At 39.2% G+C, this 22160-nt stretch overlaps 1 long non-coding RNA gene across 4 annotated transcripts in view; it reads left to right on the forward strand.

Moving 5' to 3' along the window:
* The first annotated feature begins 7871 nt into the window (after positions 1-7871).
* Positions 7872-22160, forward strand: part of LOC140688744 (uncharacterized) — a 134622-nt gene continuing 120333 nt past the window's right edge. For all 4 annotated transcript variants that reach the window (XR_012063530.1, XR_012063527.1, XR_012063528.1 and 1 more), the window contains exon 1: positions 7872-7961. This is a non-coding gene — a long non-coding RNA (uncharacterized lncRNA). The remainder of the gene's footprint in view (positions 7962-22160) is intronic.

Consider the following 22160-nt stretch of genomic DNA (forward strand, 5'->3'; position numbering starts at 1 on the left):
ATTATCTTGCTGTCTATAGTAAATTCATCACAGGCAAGGAAATTGTCTCCTATACGTGTGTCTCCCCAGCACCTAGCAAAGAACTTGCACAGAACTTTTTCATGAAACATCAAGTTGGATTTTGTGAAACTATAGAATTGTCATCAGTGTGACAGGCATTTTGGGTTTCTCTCTCTCTCTTTTTTTTCCTCAAATGGAGGTACTAGGAATCAAACCAAGCACCTCGTGCATGCTCAGCATGCGCTCTACCAACTGAGCTATGACCCCACCCCCTGACAGGCATTCTTAAGCTCCTTTTTCTCCCATCCCAACAAAGGAAATGAGTTGGCACTTAGATACACTCCTTGTTTATTCTTCCATCGGACAGCATGCATTTGTAGAAATGAGACTTGACTGATGGATGTGATCTCTGGGTTTGGAAACATGTAAAACCCCAGTCAGGTAGGCAGCAGCACTGGGACACGAGTGGCTTTTGAAGGAATCTTTCATTGAGTGATTCCAGAACTCAGACTTACAATTAGCCCTCCGTAGCACTGAAAACAGAAAGTGCTCTCTGCTTTGTCTTTTCTTTTTCGTCATCTTAAAATATATTACGAGATAACGAAAGTTAGCTGGTGAACACTGAAGGTCAAAGTTGAGGCAAGCAGCCCCAAACTAATTTCTTTCCCATCTCCTGTTATCTCTTCCATGCTTCTTGTAGAAGAGGAATGTGGGGGATTTAACGAGAAAAGAAGCAAAAGGCCAAAAAAGATAAATCGAGATGTAACTAGATGACGCAGAGTTGCACAGAACCATCTGTCTTTATCTGGTGGGAGGCAGGTAGGAATACCAGAGGGAAAAAAGGCAGTCGTTTATCTGAATGCCAGTAAAACTAAAATTGGGATTATTCAAAACTTTTGAAAAACCAAGTGAACTATTTTGTGGTTCTGTTTTTGGATCTAAAGAATTAGTCTGACACGGGAAAAGCAAAGAAACTACCGATTGTGTAATGTGATGATCCGGAAAAATTACTTTTTTAAACAACAACTCATGTTGCACTCCCATCTTGCTTTTTTGAGGGAGGCTGATTGGTTGGAATAAGATCTTAATAAGCCTTTAGCAAAGCGAAAGCTGGCCAGCACCTAGACACTCTGCAGAGGAAAGAGGGGCAGAAGGGAAGCTGAAGGAAGGAGTGCTGGGTTGGAGGGAAGAGGGAGAGACAGGGAAGCACCTCTGATGGGAAACTGAAATAAACAGCAACTGACTAATGAAGATTTATTATGTCATGTGTTGTGTGGTGTGCAATGTCGTTCCTCCTTTCTCTGTTACCTAAATCCCACAATGTCCACAAAAGCTTTTGGTATCAATGGATTTGTTACGTGTATGTTACATAGTCATCACTGGCACGTGGGTAAAACCAGAAGCCCCGTCTGGACTACTCTAATACTTTAACACTTGACTTCTAAGGAAACTGAATAATGAGGAGACATCTAATATGTGAAATATTAGGAAAAGGCACCTGCTCATGAGAGCTGCTTTCAGCAGCTTCAGAGGCTTCGAGTCCCGAGGAGGGGTATGGGCTGACAGCATGAACAGCTCCAAAGAACTAAGGATGAGCCAGAGCTAATCAGTGTTGACGAGAACATCTGTGACCTAGAAGATCAACATGGAGCACAATGGGACAGATCTCTGTCATGCCCCCGGGGGGCCTCTGCCAGTTACAGAGTCCTGGTGGGGCTGCTTCTTGTTTGTCCCATCGGGTAATTCCAGAGCCCTGGCTTGAGGTGTCTCAGGGCTGGAGAGAGAACAGTGAGGTTTCTCATTTATATTTTATCATTGAACAAAACAATGGTGAATCATGAGATAAAGGAAACAATTCTAAAGCAAAGGAAAGTTTTCGAATATGGAAGGGAAATGGTAAGAGTGGCTCTTTGCTGTTCATGGATTATGGCCAGTTCCTTCTTCTTTGATGGTAATTCTTATAAGTGATGCACTGTTATAAACCGGAAAGAAGTCTGACAGCCGGAGTGACTCAGTGACGGGATAGTGGGAAACTGGTCAACAGGCTTCAGCAACTTTTGGGTAAAGGGTCACTTTGTGTCTTCTGGTTGGAGCCACCATTCCTCTCCCTTTGCTCTTGGAATTTCACCCTAACATCCTTTTCTGTTTCATTGCATCAAGGAAAGTTGGGTTCAACACTGACTTTTTAAAGCCTCTTACAGGAAGCAAACCTATGAATCAAAGACCCGATGGGGGTGACCTAATCGCTGATCCAGGCTTCCTGCCATTGGCAACGCTCCAAACCATTCACTCTTCCAGAAGATTTCTCTTTAGACGAGACCAGCGCTAATTATTTGCAGCTGTTGCTGAGCTTTTCTGTGACAACCGAGGGGTTCCCCCTAGGAGTCCGACAGGCTCACCAGCATATACGGGGTTATTGACTCAGTCTCATTAAAACTAAAGGCAGGAGGAGTATACAAGTTATATGGGAAAAACCCTAAGAGAAATCTCAGGAACGTCTCAGTAGAATAATCTATTTTGCCTAAAAGCAGCCAATTTCAGAACAGCTAATGTTAGCGGGGAAGTGCCAGTGGGGAACTGTAGAAGGTAAAGCAGACTAACATCAGTGAGCGGGTTTAAAGAAGGAACGAATGAGCCATTACTTGAGACTTGGATGTGGGAAGGTACCTGCTCTCTAAGGGGGAAGGTTGGAGGGGGGGGACAACCCAGACCCTCGGAGGGACCACGAACAACAGAAGGGCGTGGACACTGTAGATCTGGTAGCACCCTGGGGAGAGGGGTGGGGCAGAGCTGACCAAAGGAAGGAGGTGAGGACACACTGAGGCCTGACGAGGTGGAGCGCCATCGGGTGGACATTGGACCAGACCCCCTGGAAAGACATAGCGCTTACAGCCTTTCTCCGCAGACAAAAGTGCTGTGTTTGGAGAATTAGGAAGTCCAATGTTATCTTCTTGTTTTTTTTTTTTAACTTTATACTTTTTGAGGCAAGTGCCTCAAAAAATCATGTTTTCGTTAATACATTTTTATGACATTGATGAGTTTTTCTGTATTTAAAAAAATCTATGTATTTTCAGAAATGCAAATTTTATAGTTCATATCAAGATAGGTGGGGAAAGTCTATTTCAGTCATTTAGAGAGCAGATATTAAGAGTTAAACCATTCTTCTTAGTCAGTCCTTGTATGGTCTGTAGGGAGTTAGCAAATAATATTCTTGAAAAAACTAATGAAGAAAGAAATTTACTTTTTTTTTTTTCCAAAAGTTAGGCAGCATTAAATAAGTCATCTTCTATAAAATGTAGAGAAAATATACCATCTCACCCTTGGTTCTTAGAGTTTACAGTCACAGATCTAGAGAGACTGTTCTCTAAAACACATCACATTACATCCTGGGTCTCTCGGCTTTCTAATTATAATGACTTTTGAATCTAATATTTTCTTCCCTTTGAGATGCACCCCCATCTCCCTTCAGACATCAATGTCCTGAAGCTGTGGCCTCCTATCAAAGCCATCCTATCAAAAGCAAAACTTCGGGAAGGAAAGGAGAAAATCCAACAAAGAAGTGATGAAGATTTAAGCCTTATCTCTCTCAGTTGAATTCGAATTTTAATGAAAATCACAAAGTCCCCTGAAAAATACCTGTAAAGCAATTTCTCAGACAAAATCATTACAAGGAGTCAAAATTCCAAGCCTGCTACAAGGGAAAAGTTCTCTGAGAAAATCAAGTGAATGATTTATCTACTGAGAGATATTTAATAGAAAGTAGAGAGCTTAAACTTTTATACTTGGATAAGAAAATAAAGAACTGTAGTCTGAGATCATTAGACCCTTTGGGAATAAAGATCACGGGTTATTAGGTTTCTCCCAGGGCTGAGAGATGAAGGGTGGGGTTCACAGACGTGGCTCTTAAACCCATTAAAATCTATCAAGTAGAATTCTAATTCCTTCTCAGAAGGAGCAGCTAACCACATCAGATCACAAACTTCTGCCCTGGCTCAGGACTGGGACTATTTTTTCCTACTTTTCCTTGGCTTGTTTTTTAAGACATTAACAAGTGTTGAATTAAAGAAAACTGTATTTTGTAAAAAGCATGGAAACTCATAACTGCAATTGCAACATCAAACTTTATCACAGCTACTTTGTCAGAGTGATTTAATAAGCAAGCTCTACACCTTGATTTTAAACTTTGGGAAAACGATCCATGTCTAGCTTCTGACCAATTCGTCCTTAAGCAGAGAACTGGGAGCACACTCAAGCAGGTCTCTGATTCTTAGGGCTGTTAACTTACATAATCATAAAATAGGGCACAGGAATGTAAAGTTTGGAGGCAGATCCAGATATAATAGAACACTTCCTAAATTTAAATATACTATATGGTACCTAATATGTAGGCATATTTAGCCAAAATAGCATAAACAAGGTGATAACACATAGATGAGGTGTTTGTTTTGTTCCAAAGGGTATTCTGCTATACTGTGACCCAACAGGGAAACATGGATTCGTAATCTATTTGGTGATCTATTAAACTTTTGGAAAGCTGTCGAAAACTGACCCTTTCAAAAAAAGAATATTATATGAAAATTTCTATAATAAAGTAACTCAAATCTAGGCTCTGCCACTCACTAGCTGTGTAAACTTGGGCACCAATAATGCCTAATTTGGAAGGATATCGTAGTGATCCACATGATTTAATGCATATAAAGCGCTTAGAATAAAACTAGCCACGCAGTGAAGGCTAATGAAAGCTACCTCTCAACAGCACTGCTGTTTTCATCTGATAAGTTTTAAGAGTGACTTGACATGATACCAAATTCCACGACAAAAACTGTCCTCCGAGATTTGACAGATGATCATGTGAAAAAGTATAGCATTTTCCAACAGGAAGTGGGTTTACAGTAGAGAAGGAAGGAAGGTTGGAATGAAAAGAGTTTAGTGGTACATTGTACAGTTTTGTCACAGAATCTCATTTAGATTCTCCCTATTTTCAAACCCCATCCAAGTCCCCAACCCATGTCACACACTGAAGCTCTACTTCTTCAATGCTTTAGTCACAAAAGTATATAATATATATGTATAGCATTTTTAGAAGTTTATGAGCTTTTGTGACAATTTCACAGGGATTCGTTGGTGTTGAGTAACTCTTACCAACTCACTGGTTTTCTTCTCTATTTTCCCTACCTTCCAAAATATTTCATGAAATTACTGTGATGATGAATAATTAGGATCCCCATATGATCAAATAACACTTAACTATTCATATTGACTGTTGGAAAGTTTAAAGTTAAATTTATGGCTTAACTATAACAAGAGCCTCTTGAGTCACATAATTGTTTCTGTAAAGTAGCCAGTAATCCCAGTGATTCAATAAAACAAATTCTCTGCTACGAAACAAACAAACAAACAAAAGACAGGATGTATGTTCAAACAGGTTTTATAAACGCCATTCATTTTCTTGTCTGCCATTTTAAATTAATATGAACAGTAGACAGTTTGTGAGAAAGCAAGTATACTAAACTATTTATGATATGAATCTAAAAGTCATGACAATGTGCAATCAATATCCAAAGGATAGCCTAGGAAGGGAAGACAATAGCAAAAACTGTCAAAAAATTGCTAGAATAAATCAGAACCATGGGGCCTGTTGATTCAAGTCTTCACATGGAAATTGAGGAAGAGAAACTGGGCACATAGCTGGACCGCTTTTGTCCACATCCTTTACAATTAGGTGGAGGGAGCATCTATGATGGGTCATGGACAGAAGTGATATATACCCCTTTCATTCGGCCCGAAGCCAAGGTCTCCAAGGCTCTAGATGATGTCAAGACACCGCATGGGAGAAGCCTGGATTCCTGAGTGTGGGTCAGAGGCCCTCTCTCCTATTCCCTGCATTTGACTGTGCCATGAACAAGAAATAACCTTCAAGTGTGGTTTAGAGGTTTGAGAAGTTGTTGGGGTTTTGGGTCTTTTTTTTTTTTTTTGTAACCTAATACAGAAATCTTACAAAACTGGTAGGACATAAGCTGATTTTTTTTCCCAACGAAGTTGAGCACACCCTTGAGATAAAATTGAAAAACATTCCCATCTCTGGTGAGTAATTTTATGAAGTGCCTGTGGCAGCTGGTAAAAAGAGACTGAATGGAAAATCCCTTGCATCAGTTTGTGAGGAGTGTTAAGCCTTTTCTGCTTGGCCACTCAAAACTAATCCTGAACCTGACCATTTTGGAAACCTCAAAATATTGTGGTAAGCAGTTTAAATTACTCCATTCCACAGTGTATTACATTTTTTTCTTTCAACACTGAAACACACTTTCACTTGACTGTCTTGTTTAGACTGTTTCTGAGAAGAAGTCAGATATAATTCTTCTTTTTCTTCTGTAGGTTTCCTTGTCTCTGGCTTCTTTCAGGATTTTTTTTTTTCATACAATATGTCTAGGGGTAGTTTAGGGGGCATCTGTCCTGCTTGGCATTCTCGGAGCTTCCTGAATCTATGGTTTGGTGTCTGATACTAATTTGGGAAAATTCTTGAAACTGAGGATGACTCTGTGGGACCCTCCCAGGTACAAAAGCCTTTCTGTGTCCCCTGTTTCTTGTTTATAGGAAAAAGACTTCATCCTCCTAAACCTTCCCTGGGTTTCAAAGAGAACGTTCAAACAGTTGCTAAATAGGAAACTGAGGGAATGCAGAAACAAAAGACAGTCAAGAAACAAGCATGCAGGGTGGAGCAGCATCCTGGTTCCTCTTTGGGGGAAGTGCATAGCAATCTGATACACATCTCTGAGTTCTTCTACTGGAGATGGAGCCCCCACCTAGGTGGAGGACAGTAACTTCAGACTGAGCACAAGCACATGGACCCCAGACTGGCTGGAACCAGAAGGCTGAAGATTCAGTTTCCTGGAATACTACCCTGTTATATCATCACCAACCAATCAGAAGAAAGTCACACGCCCTGCAGCCCTCACCGTAAATTTTGCCTTTAAAACCTCTTCCCTGAAACCCACTGGGGAGTTCGGGCTTTTTGAGCACAAGTTGCCAGTCTCCTTGCTTGGCCCTCCAGTAATCCTTTCTTTGCTCCAACTCTGACATTTCAATTTGTTTGGCCTCACTGGGTGTGGATCACACGAACCTGGGTTCAACAACATTCTCAGTCATTATTGTTTCAAGTATTTCTCCTGTTCCTTTATCTCTTTCTCCTCCTCCTGGTATTCCCATTACACATATGTTACATAATTTGTAGTTATTCCACAGTATGTGGATATTCTGTTCTGTTTAGCTCAGTCTTTGTTCTGTTTGTTACTGGACAACTGACCGCCCATGAGCACCCCTGGGCAGTGCTGTGTGGAATGGAGTAGGCTGGCTTCTGGACACACGAGTCCAGCTAGTGGGATTAACTGTTTTTGGTTTGGAAATACCTAGTGGGTCCAGCCCTGATGGCTCTCAACACAACGTGAGGTGGCAAGCCTGTACTGTGACTGCTGACTCCTGACTAAGCCAATGGAACATTTCTTTTACAGCTGGGGCCTTCCTGTCCCCACGGGGGTGGCCCTGGGTTTGCAAAATCCGGGGGTGGCCTTCCCTTCTGTCTGTATTGTATTTGTGGTATCTCGTTGCGGTGCCCTTCTACATATCTGACCCCCGGGGATATCCCAAAAGACGGGCAGACCGAGATTGTAAGGGCTGTGCGGAGTATGTAGGGGTGGAGCATAAGCTCAAGCCGCATCCTGCTCACTCGCCTGACCTTCCCACCAATTTGCCCCAGGCCCCAGCTGGCGCTTGTTCTCATCAAGGGGGTGGTGAGGGGCGTGCCTCTCTGCTGGTTCCCCTGGTTACCAATGAGCCGACCTGACGTCACTTCCGCTTATAACTGGTAACCTCCCCCTGCTCAGGGAAGCGAAGACTACTGCGGCGTCTTGCCCCGCGTCCTGTCCACACTGCGGGATGTCGGTCCAGGACCTTGCTTCGGACATGTGAGTTCCCCGTATCCGTTAAGTCATTTATGTCTCTGTTGCTGACTGTGGGCTCTTTCTGGGTCTTGAAGCTGGGCAAGCACAGGGCTTGTAGGCCGGTGGGGGTGGGGAGTGCAGCCCAACAATCTGGTTAGTTTCTCCTGAGGGCAGAACTTGTTAAGAAAAAGAGTGCTCTGGTGCATTTCAACATGGTTTCTTTCCCCCTAACCTTGCTGGAAGTAAGAGGAGATTTTTCTCCAATATTCGCCATGAGAACTGGTCAAGCTTCTGGAGGTAAACCCAAAAAAGTGTTGTGCCCCCCATTGTTACCGGGAAAAGGAAAATAAGAATTACCTTGGTTCTTAGTCGCCTGAAAAAAAGATTTTTGACGAGAGACAAAAAGCGTGATATAAGCGAGATTTTTATTAGTGAAGTAAAAAAAAGTAAAAGATGGTACACTCCCAAGAATTGGGAGCGGGCCAATTCAAGAGAGGAAAAAACGGTGCCATTCCTTTGTTTTTCCTGTTTTTATATCCTGGTTTCGTGATTAATTGATTGAAAGGTCAGGTTCCTTGTGTTCTGGATTGTTCCATTCCCCTTCCTCTTCCCCTGCCCAGTGCTCATTTCTGTCTAAACTACCTAACACTGTGACTGGGTCCCTGTCGGCACTCTTAAGTGAGTAGGCTGTGGGACCCAGGTCAAAGTTCACAATAACTTGCATGTGTATGAGGTAAGAAGTAAATGTACGCATGTGCTAGTAGCATGAGTCAGCATTATGAACAATACGCATGCGCCGTTAGCGTAATAAAAGGACAAGTGCATATACCTGGGGCGTGCGCCGCTCGCTTGTACTGCTATAAAGTGCTGTTTTGCCCCATGTCGGCTCCTCGCGCATTTTTCCAGTTGGGCAGCTCACCTCCTGAAATCCCTCTCCAGCCTCCCTCGGCTGACAGTCCCCCTGGAATTTTTCACTCTCAGATTTCTCCAATCTGGGCCTCCAGCTACTTATCAATTACAGTTCTTGTTTTCTTAAAGGGCACTGGTTCCCATGGAGGTTTCAGTTTGTGGGTTTCTGCTTTGATAAATTGTGTTTCTGTGTTCCCCAAATTCCTAAATTTGTGGTAGTAGTTTGCCCTGTGGCCTCACTTCTCCTATGGCTTTAAGAAGAGTTGTTAGTTTTTAGTCTCTTTAGCGTTTTACTTGTTAGCATGGAGTGGTGACTTTGATGCAGGAAGAACAGTTGAGTCCCTGGGACATGCCCCACCAAGTGTGGGTCCTTGACTTCATGCAGGAAAGAATTCAAGAGCCAGCCACAGCTGAGTAAAGGTAGATTTATTTAGAGAGATACATACTGTATAGAGTGTAGGCTGTTTCAAAAGGCAAGAGAAAGGCCTCAAGGTGTGGGGGTTGGGTGCTCAGGCTAAAGTGAAAGCAGGTACACACTCCATAGAGTGCAGGCCGCCTCCAAGAAGGGAGTGAGAGGGGGGCCATGAAGTGTGGTGCTGCCAGTTTTTATGGGCTCGGTAGCTTCACGCCTACAAGTGGGAGGACTATTCCAGCTACCCTGGGGAAGATGCTGGGACTCCCAGGGATTTGGCCACTGCCCTCTCTTTGAACTTCTATAGTTAGCCTTCGGACTGTCAGGGCGCCTATGGACATGCTATTTATCATGCTAATATGTTACAATGAACATATAATCTCAAGGTCTACTAGAAGCTCAAGGTCTACTAGAAGTCAAATCTCCCACTATCTTAATCCTCAGGGCCTACTGGGAATTGAATCTTGTGTCATTTTGGTGTTAACTGCTGTCATTCCTTGAATGGCTGTGCCCTGCCTCCTTCCCTCCTGTCTCAACTTCAAGCTCCTTACACGCAGAACTGGAAACCAAAAATCCCATTACATGATATTTTTAAAAAAGTATTAATCACCATTATTTTTGTGAGGACATGAGGATATTTACTTGCCATAAATTCCTGGATTGAGAGGCCAAGCCAGTTTCTAACAGAAAGGGAAAGAAATCTGAGGATGGAGTTTTGGATGCTAGTGTTCTAGGCAGAAGTATCTTCCTCAAGGCAATCTCCTTGGGTCTCCATCTTTGAGTGTATCCTGTAATCATCAGAGTTTCCCTAGGACCCAGCAAGTAGGGACAGTCTCTCTTATCTTTGGGATAGTTGCTCTGACAGAAGGTCCAAAAACAAAACTCCAAACTACTAAAGACTGATACACTGAAATAAAAAATTATAAGCAACAATGTCTCATTGTCCTTGGGGTAATGTCCAAAAACTCAGTATAGAATGTAACTCTTTCATGTGCTGGCACTTACAGTCCCCTAACAGCCCCATGTCTTTCCACTCCACACTATTAATCTACACTGGCCGTTTTGAACATTTTATATTTTCTTCAATTGCCCATGTTTTCTCTCAATTACACTTTCCTTTGTACATGTTGTTTCCCTTCTTAGAGCTGGTAAAGATCTTTCCTACTTTCCCCCTGACAGGTGAATTGGATAGAGGTTCAAGTAGGCAATTGGTTGTGATGAAGGAATGGCAGTCTGAGAGGATTCAAAGAAACATGGTTAGTAATTCTGGCTCTTTTAGTGTCCACGTAGATGTCCTTTCTACCTGGAAAATGTTGGGGAGGAAGAAATTTCCTCTACCCTTCTAGGTTCCTCTGGCTGGTCTAAGAAATAAGTTGAATAAGACAAATTAATAGGAGAAAGTCAAACCAAAGTTTAATAACACAAATAGATGGGAGAGACCCAGGGAACTGAGAAACACAAAAATGACTGAAACATTCACCTTAAATATCACCCTCAGCTAAAGACAAGAGAAGATGTTGGGGCTGGGGGTTGAGGACTTCAGAGGGGAGAAAGGCCATTCACATAGAGATTGAAGAGCAAATGTTTGGTAAACAATTGTCTGGGCAATGCAGAGACAGTGGGATACAGGGTGGACTCTGCTCTCTAAGCCCTGAGTCTCCCCCAACCACACCTGGCCCATATTCTTTGCTGATATCTCTGGTGATAGCTCTATTCCAGGAATAGGCTCTGTATCTAAATTCTTTTAGGCAATTACGGAGGAGGTAGCAAGAAAAAATTTCCTGAGTCTTCTGTTTCTTAGAATAATCAGCCTAAATTAATACTCACGCAAAAGAGACTTATTTTGGAGAGGCAGATTTTGCACCCCTACAGAGATATCTGGTAAGTTTCTTCAACTACGCCAGTGTGTGCCAACGTCTTTCAGTGATTGCTCTTTACTCCTCAGTGTACCCTCTCCCTCAACACCGCAGCGCGCGCGTACACACACACACACACACACACGCCTCCCTACGGTGAGCTTCTTGAGAACAGTGCTTATATCTTGTTTATGTCTGATTTCTCTCAGGCCTCAGTGCCTAGAAATTTGTTGAAAGATTAAATGAATGCACCTACCAGTATCACCAAAATAAATAGCTGAAATGGCCTCATCTATCTCCTTCTGCTCCAGTCTGCAGGGTTTTTTGTTTGTTTTTTGGGGGGGGGTTTGTTTTTTGCTTTTTTTACTTTTCTCTTTGAGGCTGCCATTGACATTAGCAACATTTATATCTTCCATAAGAAAAATAAATATATGCTGTATTTTATCCGCAAAAATTCTGTTCTGGCCTTTGGACTACTGTACTTAACTGCTCATTGACTTTAACAATGGCAACTTTTTTCTTTTCTTTTCATGAAGGTGATTGAGAAAAAATTAAAATGGTTATAATTTGCATTTTTGAATTAAAAAGCTTTTTTGAGGAAGAATGTATATTTACATAACTCAAGTAACATTGTTGAAAGAGAACTATCAATAAAAACACCACAAAACAGCATGTTAAAACTATTATTTTTAACTTTATTTGAAATAATTTCAGATTTACAAAAAATTTTCAAAAATAATACAATGATTTCTCATATCTCTCACCTAGATTTCCTTAACGCAAACATCTTACACCACCATCATTTCAAAATCAAGAAATATCATAATACTATTTAATGTACAGACTTTACAAACTTTGATTTCATTGTTCCACTAATGTCCTCTTCTGGCCCAGGATCCAATCCAGCATTATACATTGCATTTAGTGCCATGTATCCTCATTCTCCTTTACTTTGGAATGTTTCCTCAATTTTTTTTTTCTTTAGTGATTTTACTGAACATCACTTGAGTCCACTTGCCTGCTATGTGTGTAGCAAAGCCAATCTACTGACACCAGGTTGTGGTGAAGGAAAGTTCAGTATTTATTTGCAGGGTGCCAAGCAAGGAGAATAAGCAGCTCATACTCAAAAGACCGGAACTTTGCAATGACTCTCAGGGAAAGGTGTTTAAAGGCAACATTTGGATTAGGGTTGCAGCTCATGGACCTTCTTCTGATTGGTTGGTGGTGAGGGTGATGTTTCAGGAATCTTAATCATCAACTTTCTGGTTCCAACCACTCTGGGATCTACTTACTTGTGGTCAGCACGTTAGTCACCATCCTCCACCTGATCTTAGTTTCTGCAGAATAACTCAAAGGTATGCATCAGATTGTTACGTATATTTCTTGAGGAGGAACCTGGACTCTGTTCTATCACTGAACTATTGTTCGGGCTATCTAGCTTAACTGCTTTCCCTTTGTTTTGCATTCCCTCAGTTCCCTAATTAGTAACTGCTTGGGTCTGCTCTTTGGAACTCAGGGAAGGCCTAGGAGACTACAGCCTTTTTCTACGAACAAAGAACAGGGGACATGGAAGGGCTTTTGTACCCAGGTGGGTCCTGCAGGGTCCTGCTCAGTTTCAGTCCCCTCTTTTCTTGGTATCCCCCAACCCTGAGGGGAATAGGAGTGGGACAAGAAATGGAATAAAGTTTTGGCTAGAGAGGTTAATCATGAACCTGGCCGGAGAACTCAGTCTTCGGGGGACTTGGTTTCAGTGCCATTGACAATTTTGAAGAGTACTGGCCAGTTATTTTGTCAGATTTCCCTAAATTGAGGCTAGTCTGATTTTTCATCATGATTAAATTAAGGTTATGCCGTTTTGTCAAGAATACCACAGAAGTGATGTTGTCGTCTTCTCAATATATCATATCAGGAAGCATATTTTATCTATTTGATCACTTGGTGAAGGTGGTATCTGCCAGGTTTTCCACTATAAAGTGACTAAGCTTTTGTAACGAATATCTTATGAGGAGATAATTTAAGACTATATACTGTTTTCTCATACTTCTATCCACTCATGTTAGCATCCATTCTTTCTAAATCAATTTTATGGTGGTGTTGGCAAATAATAATTTTCAATTCTTCATTTCTTCTACATTAATTAGTTGGAATCCTCCTAAAAGGAAGAGTTTTCCTATTTGCTTATTCAAAACGGGCTCATGAACTCTTACTTTATTGAATGGGTTGTAATCTGTTATATCATTATTTGTTTCATTGTTTAAAGTGCTCCAGACTTGACCGTTGGGAGTCTCACCAAGTTGGTTCCCGTGTCCATTAGACATATCCTCTTCACTTCTCAGAGTACTTCTTACTTTATGGCGTTACAAGATACTGCAGTATTACACTTTTTCTGCTGCACTGAAACCAGTCACTTCTCCAAGGAGCCTTGGTTCCTTTTTCTTTGTGTCCAGTGGGGTGGGTTGCAGGGGGATGTTGTTTAGAAACCAAATCTGAGAAATAGATGTGCTCCTCCAGTGCTGGGATGTCCTTGCTTCTAGACCCTCTTAGAGGACAGAGCCATAAAACAGCAAATACACACTCACACTGTATCTATTTCTATATCTGTCCATTTGCATGTATGTTGAAAACATGAGTTCTTATTGATACCTCCAATTCCAGTCCAACGCTGCGGTGTTCATTCTATTCTTCACTCTTTTTTTTAAAATTTGTAACACCTTACTCCAACAGTGAGAAACCTGGCTCTCATTCATTATCCACAACATATTTACTTAATTGCTTAGTCCTAGAATACACATAAAGTTTTAATGCTAACTCATATCCCTATGAAAAACAAATCTACTAACGGAATACTGTACTTGTGAGTAGTTCTTGTTTTTAACCTTGGAGCATATAGTTTAAATAGACAATTACTTAGGACAGTTTTTTTGTTGTTGTTGTTGTTCCCTGTCCTACTTCACTTAGGGGTTATATTATTCATCATGTCCTTTCCCTCATCCTATTCCATTTCCTCTACTTTTCCTACCATGTTTACCTTCATTCCTTACAGTTAACCAATTTTATGAGTTTCTTACTTATCACCCTTTGTGTGTTTTGTTTATTTTGCACAATGTAGCAGAAACATACATTTTCTTATTCCTCCCCCTTTTTTTCAAATTAAGGTACTCATTTGTACTTTGATTTTTTTATTTAACAATTATTTTGGAAAATATTCCATATCAGTTTATAGAGATTGTACTTTTTTTTTAAATAGTTATGTAGTACCCCATTGCATGAATATACCACAGCTTATTCAACTACTCTTCTCTGTATAAGCATTTAGAGAGCTTAAAATATTTTTCAATTATGGGCAATACTGTAATGAATAACCTTGTGCATAACACTTTTGTATCACTGGAGGTATATCTTCAGGGTAAATTGCCAGATATGGGTTTATCAGATCAGAAATTAAGCGCATATGTTGTTTTGTTAGAATTTGCCAAATTTCTGCTAAAATATTTCACCAGTAATGTTTGAGTGTCTGTTTCCTCATAACCTACCACCAGAATGCGTTATAATCCTTTTCATTTTTTTGCCAAAACACAGAAGACAAATAGTAGTTAAATGTAATTTTAATTTTCATTTCTCCAATTATTTGTGAGGTTGAGCATCATTTCCCTGTGTTTCAGAGCTGTTATTACGTCTTTGTGCATGTGTGTGTGAACTGACTGTTCATATATTTAAAAAAAAAAAAACCTTCACTGAGTTTTTGATTTTCTCCTTGACTTTGAAAGACCTATTTATATATTATAGATATTTGGATGACACTTAACTTTGAGCCACTAAAATAGTAAATTTAAACAAAGCATTTCTTATGTTTCATCTTATTTCCAATTTATATCTTAAATAGAGAAGAAACAAAAGTGGGCACCTTTCTAAATTTGTGCAGTCTGGTTGCAGGTCATTCTGATAATGTTGCTCATCACGTTTCTTTCTTCACTTCACCATGGGACTGGGACTGTTACTTGAATTGTTCCATAACTGCACAATTTATCTGCCTCATTGTTTTACTAGTATGTTGGATAGAAAAGTGATATAATTTTGTATATCTATGGTGCCTGCCACAGGGCAGACACAGTGGAAGTTCAAAAAATATTTGCTAAAAACATATTCTGTCATAAATCTTAGCAATATTCTCCTAGTGCAGTCCACACAGGCAATAGAAATAAAAGCAAAAATAAACAAGTGGGACCTAATTCAACTTAAGCTTTTGCACAGCAGAGGCAACTATAAACAAAACAAAAAGACAACCTATGGAATGAGAGAAAATATTTGCAAATGATATGACTGACAAGGGCTTAATTTCCAGAATGTATACATAACTCATACAACTTAATAACAAATAACAAAAAAACAAACAACACAATCCAAAAATGGCAGAAGACATAAACAAGCAGATTCTAGCTATCATATACAGAATAGATATCAAGTTTCTACCGTATAGTACAGGGAAGTATATTTAATATCTTGTAGTAACCTGTAATGAAAAAGAATATGAAAAGGAATATGTGTATGTATATGTTTGACTGAAACATACTCTACACCAGAAATTGATACAACACTATGAGTATACGTCAGTTAAAAAAAAATGGAAAAAAATATTTGCTAAGGTAAAAACAATGCTAAAGGAAAAACCAAAACTTGGTTATTCTTTACATACAAGAATGAAAGAGGATATAAGTTCACTTCTATTTACAGATTATTTCTAGAAAATGTAAAACAGCCTGGTAAAAACATGATAAAAATATAATGTAAACTAGAAGTCAGAGAGAAGGTTGATGCAAAGAAAAAACTAAGGTAGAAATATAGAGATAAGAATAAGGCTAGTGCATAAAATGTATGACTTGGTGATCAATGCATTTGCTGAGAATGGAAAGTAGCATTATTTGTTTAACAGCACAATTACGATGACAATAATAAAAGCTGAATTGCTTATTTTTTCAAGATCCGTTTGAGACTGAGGTTTCAAGCCTAGGGGTGAAAGAGTATGTGTTTCTTTTCTTTTTCTTTTTTTTTATTAAAGGCAGTATGGCTTCAATAATAAATTGCTTTCTTAATTTTAAGCAGATGTTGAAAGGGCAAAGGGTGAATTTGATGTACAAAAAATAAATAAAAGAATATCATGCAAAGAATGAGAGAGAACAAGAGAGAGAAGTTTCCACTCTTGAATTCCTCTGGCCTGTTTAGAATATTGCTAATGAACGCCATCTGTGCCGTCTTCTGAGTCTTTGCAACTTGTCTCTGGTTGAACTCTCATCCCTACTTTTCTTTATGAGAAAAAAAAAAAAAGTCTAAAACCAAGCCCTCCCACAGGGAGAGGTTGCCAAGCCATGTGGGGTCCCCTTGGGGGAACCAGAGCTGTTTATCATAGCCCATCACAGGCAGACAGATGTGTCCTACATAAAGACCAACGGCAGCCTAGGAAGGCAAAAAGAGAACACAAATGACCATTAAAAATAATTTTTACTGCAGTGCCTAAAGGAAAAACAGATTTGGTCTCTGCACGCTGAAGTCACATCTCCAGGAAAGCAACAAGCTGCCCCTAGAGGCGCTGCAATGCCCCGCGTTAGTCCCCTGGAATCCTGAGCTCACAGGTTTCCTTCACTGTAGGCCTACTCAGAGCCTCTAATGCACAGTTAATATGCAGCATGACTTTCTAAAAGGGGAATGTTACAGAAAGCATTTTCCAAATGTATCTTGGAATATGTGGGGACATTCCATAGTTCTCAAGCTTCAACATGCATCAGATCACCTGGGAGGCTTGTGAAAACCCAGTGCTGCCCACCCTGGCAGGAGTTCCTGATTCCGTCAGTCTGTGGTGAGGCCCAAGAATTTGCATTTCTAACACGTCTGCAGGTGATGCTGATGCTAATACTGCTGGTCCAGGGACCACTTTGGGGGCCACTGGCCTAGGTATATGGTACCCAAACCATTTTGGTTTAAATATATTTTCATGAGTCCTTTGTATGGGTTTCAACTTTCAGCAAGAGGCAAACTAAAAGTTAGGTCTCACCTTATGGAATTTTTGTTGTTGTCATTAAACTCAATCTAGTACTTTCAAATGTGTAGACCAAGAACTACTAATGATGCACTGAAGTTCTCCAGAGACTCATAGGTTGTTTTATTATAGCATTGGTGAGCATAATATGACGGTCTGTGCTTCTAACAGGAAAGAACATTGGCTGATGGTACTCCACTAATTCGTGTTTCATCCCACCAGTGGTTCACTGAGAGAAACCTTAGTCTTCTTACAGACGATGGTGGAGATCTTTGCATCAGAAAGTATACCTTGTATAGGTGTGTGTTTATCTGGCTTTGTTGGGTTTTTTGTTTGTTTTTCTTTTAAGATTTTGGTTCTAATAAGAAACTGGGGAAAAAAAAACACTTCTAAGCCCTTCTTGTAGGTGTTAAACTTTCTTTGGCCATGATTGAGTTGGAAGATGGTAGATACGTTAACAAAGGCCTCTGAGAGCTGTGAATTAAGAACCAAACCTAATTTACAAACCAACTTTAGAAAGGTATCTGCTTAGATCATAGATGGCCCCTTTTTACTCTAAATGTCTAAGAGTTTCAGGCCAAGTAAACCCTTAGTAGCCTTTTTATTAAACATCCATCTGTTCTCCCTGGTCTTGAGCTGCAAGAGGGGAGCTAAAACTGCCATCCAATATTTGTTACTATGCAAGTGGTTATCAATAATAATCCAGGTTGATATTCATTATTCAAAATCCCCTGGAACCTATCGTTAAGTATTCAGAATTTCTAGCACTTGAAAATGGAAAAGAGCAAATGCATTTCATAACATGCATCACCTCTAGCAGGGCCCAGGACAGTACCTGATAAAGACATGAATTAATATTTCTGCAGAAAAATATATGAATAGTTACACTAAGTGGCATAAAGGAAGTGAACAATTCTATAGTAGCTAGATTTTTTTCTTTTACTTTTAAAAACAACTTTACTGAGATACAATTCATATAACATAAAATCTATCACTATCATTTTAAAGTGTACAATCAGAGTTCTCTAATATATTCATAGAGCTGTGTGACCATCATCATTCTTTAATTTTAGAATCTATTCATCATTCCCCATTTCCCTCTCCCACTTCCCCTGGCAACCGCTAATCTACTTTTCTGTTTCTGTGAGATTTGCTCATTCTGGACCTTTCATAAAATCAGAATTATATAATATGTGGCTGTTTGTGTCTACTTTTGTTAACCTAGCATAATGTTTTAAGGTTGATCTATGTTATAGCATATATCAGTTCTTCACTCCTTTTCATTGCTGAATAGCATTCCATTGTATGAATATATCACACTCTGTTTATCCATTCGTCAGTTGATTCATCAGTTGGGTTCTCTACTTCTTGGTTATAATGAATAATACTGTTATGAACAATTGGGCACAAGTTTTTCATGTGAACATGTGGTACATGTGAGTGGAATTGCTGGGTTATGTAGTGACTCTTTAAATTTTTGAGGAACTGAAAAATTTTTTCCCAAAATGGCTGCACCATTTTATATTCCCATCAGCAATGTGTGATGGTTCCATTTTCTCCTTAACCTCGCCAATGCTTGTTATTGTCCATCTTTTTGATTATAGCTATCCCAATGTCTGTGAAGTGGTTTTCATTGTGGACTTGATTTGTATTTACATGATGGTTAATGATGTCAAACATTTTTCATGTACATATTGGTAGTTTTTTTCTTTTTTTCTTTTTTCTTTTTGGAGAGAGATTTAGTCAAATCTTTTGCCTATTTTTAAATTGGGTTATTTGTCTTTTTATTATTGCATTGTCACAGTTTTTCACAAATATTCCTTGTATTTGTATCCAAAAGGCTATTTTTCAGAGTTCTGAAAAAGTTAATTTGACAATTTTTGCCAGTATTACCATTGCATTTATGGAGGAGTTGATTTTCAGGGCTTCTTATTCTGCCATCCCAAAAAAATGCTTTTCAGGTCAAGTTTTATAGGTTATAAGAATTTTTCACTTTTCAGAACTTTTCTGAATTGTAGAATTGCGAATAAATTTTATTTTGAATATGAGTCATGCTCTCATTCCATTTTTAATCTAATTTACATTTACAATATACTGTTGACTGAAATAAAATACCCAGCCTAAAAGTTGAGAGTTATGTTTTATTCAGTGGACTTTTATTAGGACTCAAGCCCAGGACACATCATTTCAGATTGCTCTAAGAAGCTGTTCCAAAGTAACAAGGCAGAAACCAGGATATATGAGTTTTCACAACAAAGACCAGGTAGTCAGAACATCAAAAGATTACTGTTAATTAACGAAAATCAGGTATCTTAAGTTAAGGAATTTACCACTTTCCTATGTATGGAAAGGTATAAAGTCTGGACTCATCAAAATCATTACTTTCATATACACCTACCTATCTAGAACCAGTATCCTGTTCTTTTCCCATCCTGAGTTCCCTCAGGGTGCACCATTGGAGGTGGCTGCAGAGAGGCAGGCTATCTGCTTGTCTGCATCCTGAGTTCCCTGTACTCACTGTCAGGGAGGTGGTGCTAGTGGCCGAGGACTTGAAGGCCACAGCATTCTTTGTTTACTGATATGGCTGGCAGTATTTTTCATTCACAGTATATATGACCTGAATGAAAGATGACAAAATTGTATGACCAAAAATAAAACTTTTTCAGCATACAGTGAGGAAGCACTGATGAGGAACTGATAGTTAAGCATGGGTACTAATTTTTTATGTTGCTATTATGGAGCATCATTTTATAATACTGCCTGCATGAGAAGAAGGTGATATTACTGTTGATTTATGCTTATGTGAAGAAAGACTTGTTAGTTTTTCATAAGAACTAGCCAAGGCAACATGTTTTGGTTTTTACTGGCAGAAAGTAAAACCAATATAAAATTTAATTAAAGTTGTAACTCTTTTAGAAATTTCTAAGTGTTACTGTGTGTTTTGACATTTTTTGCCATTTGAAAATGTTTTTTTTTAAAAATATGGCTTAGTTATAAAACTGCATTGAAAAGCCATCAGATTTTAAATATTAACCTGTTAAGAGGTTCAAACAGCTATGTTCTGCTTATAAATTTTTAGTTGTTAGAAGAGGATGCCAGAAACAGGCTGGCTAGCAAAGTGGAAAGCTCAGAACCACTAGAAACCAGTATTTATTGAGCATGTTTTATATGCTCTGCTATATCTCTCTCTTAATTCTTCATTTATCTCACAAACATGTGTTTGTGCTGATCTAGGTGGATGGGAGTAGTGAATAAAATAGACTTAAGTTCCTACCTGAGTGAAAAATACTCCCCGATGTCCAATGTTCCAAGTATTGGGAAGAATAAAAGAAAGCAGATGACATGGCTAGAGAAGTGTGGTGTTGGGGGGGTGGTTTGCTATATATGAGAGGGTGGCTTAGGGAAGACATCTCTGAGTAGGTGACATTTTAGAAACTTGTGTATGGTTGGGCCATATGGACATCTGGAAAGAGATTATTCTAGGAAAAGGTAAAGACAAGAACCAAAGTCTGAGGTTGGAATGTGTTTTTGCCACCTCACACGTCACCTCTTGCACTCCAAGTCCAGGAAAGACAGATGCACTTTCAAGAAAAATGTAAGTGTGGGGTTACTTAGCCTGAAAGCATTCTGGACACTTAGAGGAAATAGGGAAGACCCATGCGGAAACCTTTTGATCTGAAGTTGGTTTGTAGCTTAGCTCACAGATTTGGTACTTAACTCACAGGATTTACATCTCTTGGAGTTCTTTAGTGACATTTCTAGCTTCCCTAATCTTCAGTCATTGCCACAAAATAACTCTAGCACCTAGACATTTTTTTTTAATAAAAACTTTTTTCAGTTGGACCAAAAATTTAAAAACAAAAAACATATGTAAGATTTTTGTTGTTTGGGGGAGAGATAATTAGGTTTGTTTGTTTGTTTGTTTATGGAGGTGCTGGGGATTGAAGAAAGGACCTCGCACATGCTAAGCACACGCTCTACCACTGAGCTATACCCTTCTCCCACCGGCGATAAGGTTTAAGACGTAAAGAGAGATCTAAGATCAAAAGAACGTACACTTTTGTCTGACTGTAAATTCCATCTTTTATATTCTTAAAAATTCATGTTTATGAAAACAGTAGAGGCTTAAATAAATTTCAAATCCTTAGGGAATATTCTGATGATTTGATTGTGCAATCTATGGAGTCATCTAGTGGTAATTCCTTTAAATTTCAACCAAATGTCCCAGAGGGTTATGTTGAATCATTAGAAAACATGACTAAAGCAAAGGTCCTCTAAATTAAGTAATTATAGGTCAGAGGAAATTATACAGACTATAAAGGCAGGAGGACCATGTACCCTATATCTAGTTTTCCTCTATGGGTTATACTTTATGTAATTATAATGTAGTAGTAGTATTATAATAGTATTATGCTATACGTAAAATGTCATACCCAAACTAGGAAATTGATACTGGTACAATGCATGTTCTATGTCATTTTATCACATGTAGATTTGTAAATCCACCAACACAATCAAGATACAGAATGATTCCATTACTCTAAATGTCTCTTGTGCTTCCCTTTTATTGTCACACCCTTCCTTCCCTACCATCTCTAACTTCTGATGAACAATAATCTGTTATCCACCTCTATAATTTAGTTATTTCAAGAATATTATACAAATGAAATTATGTATCATGTGACTTTTTTGAGATACTTTTTCCCCCTACTCAGCATAATTCCCTGGAGATTCATAGAAGCTGTGTATATCAGTAGTCATTCCTTTTAACTGCTGAGTACTATTCCACGGTATGATGGAATTTTTACTACAATTTATTTTATTATCCACCTATTGCAGTACATCTGGGTTATTTCAGTTTTTGGTTATTGCAAATAAGGATGCAGTAAACAACAGTGTGAGGATTTTTGTGATCAGTTTTCCTTTTTGGGGGAGCAGATGTCCAAATGCATGATTGATGGGTCATATGGTAGGTGTATGTTTAGTTTTTTAAGAAACTGCTACTAAACTATTTT

The sequence above is a fragment of the Vicugna pacos genome, chromosome 23, assembly GCF_048564905.1.
Source record: "Vicugna pacos chromosome 23, VicPac4, whole genome shotgun sequence".
Taxonomy (NCBI): Eukaryota; Metazoa; Chordata; class Mammalia; order Artiodactyla; family Camelidae; genus Vicugna; species Vicugna pacos.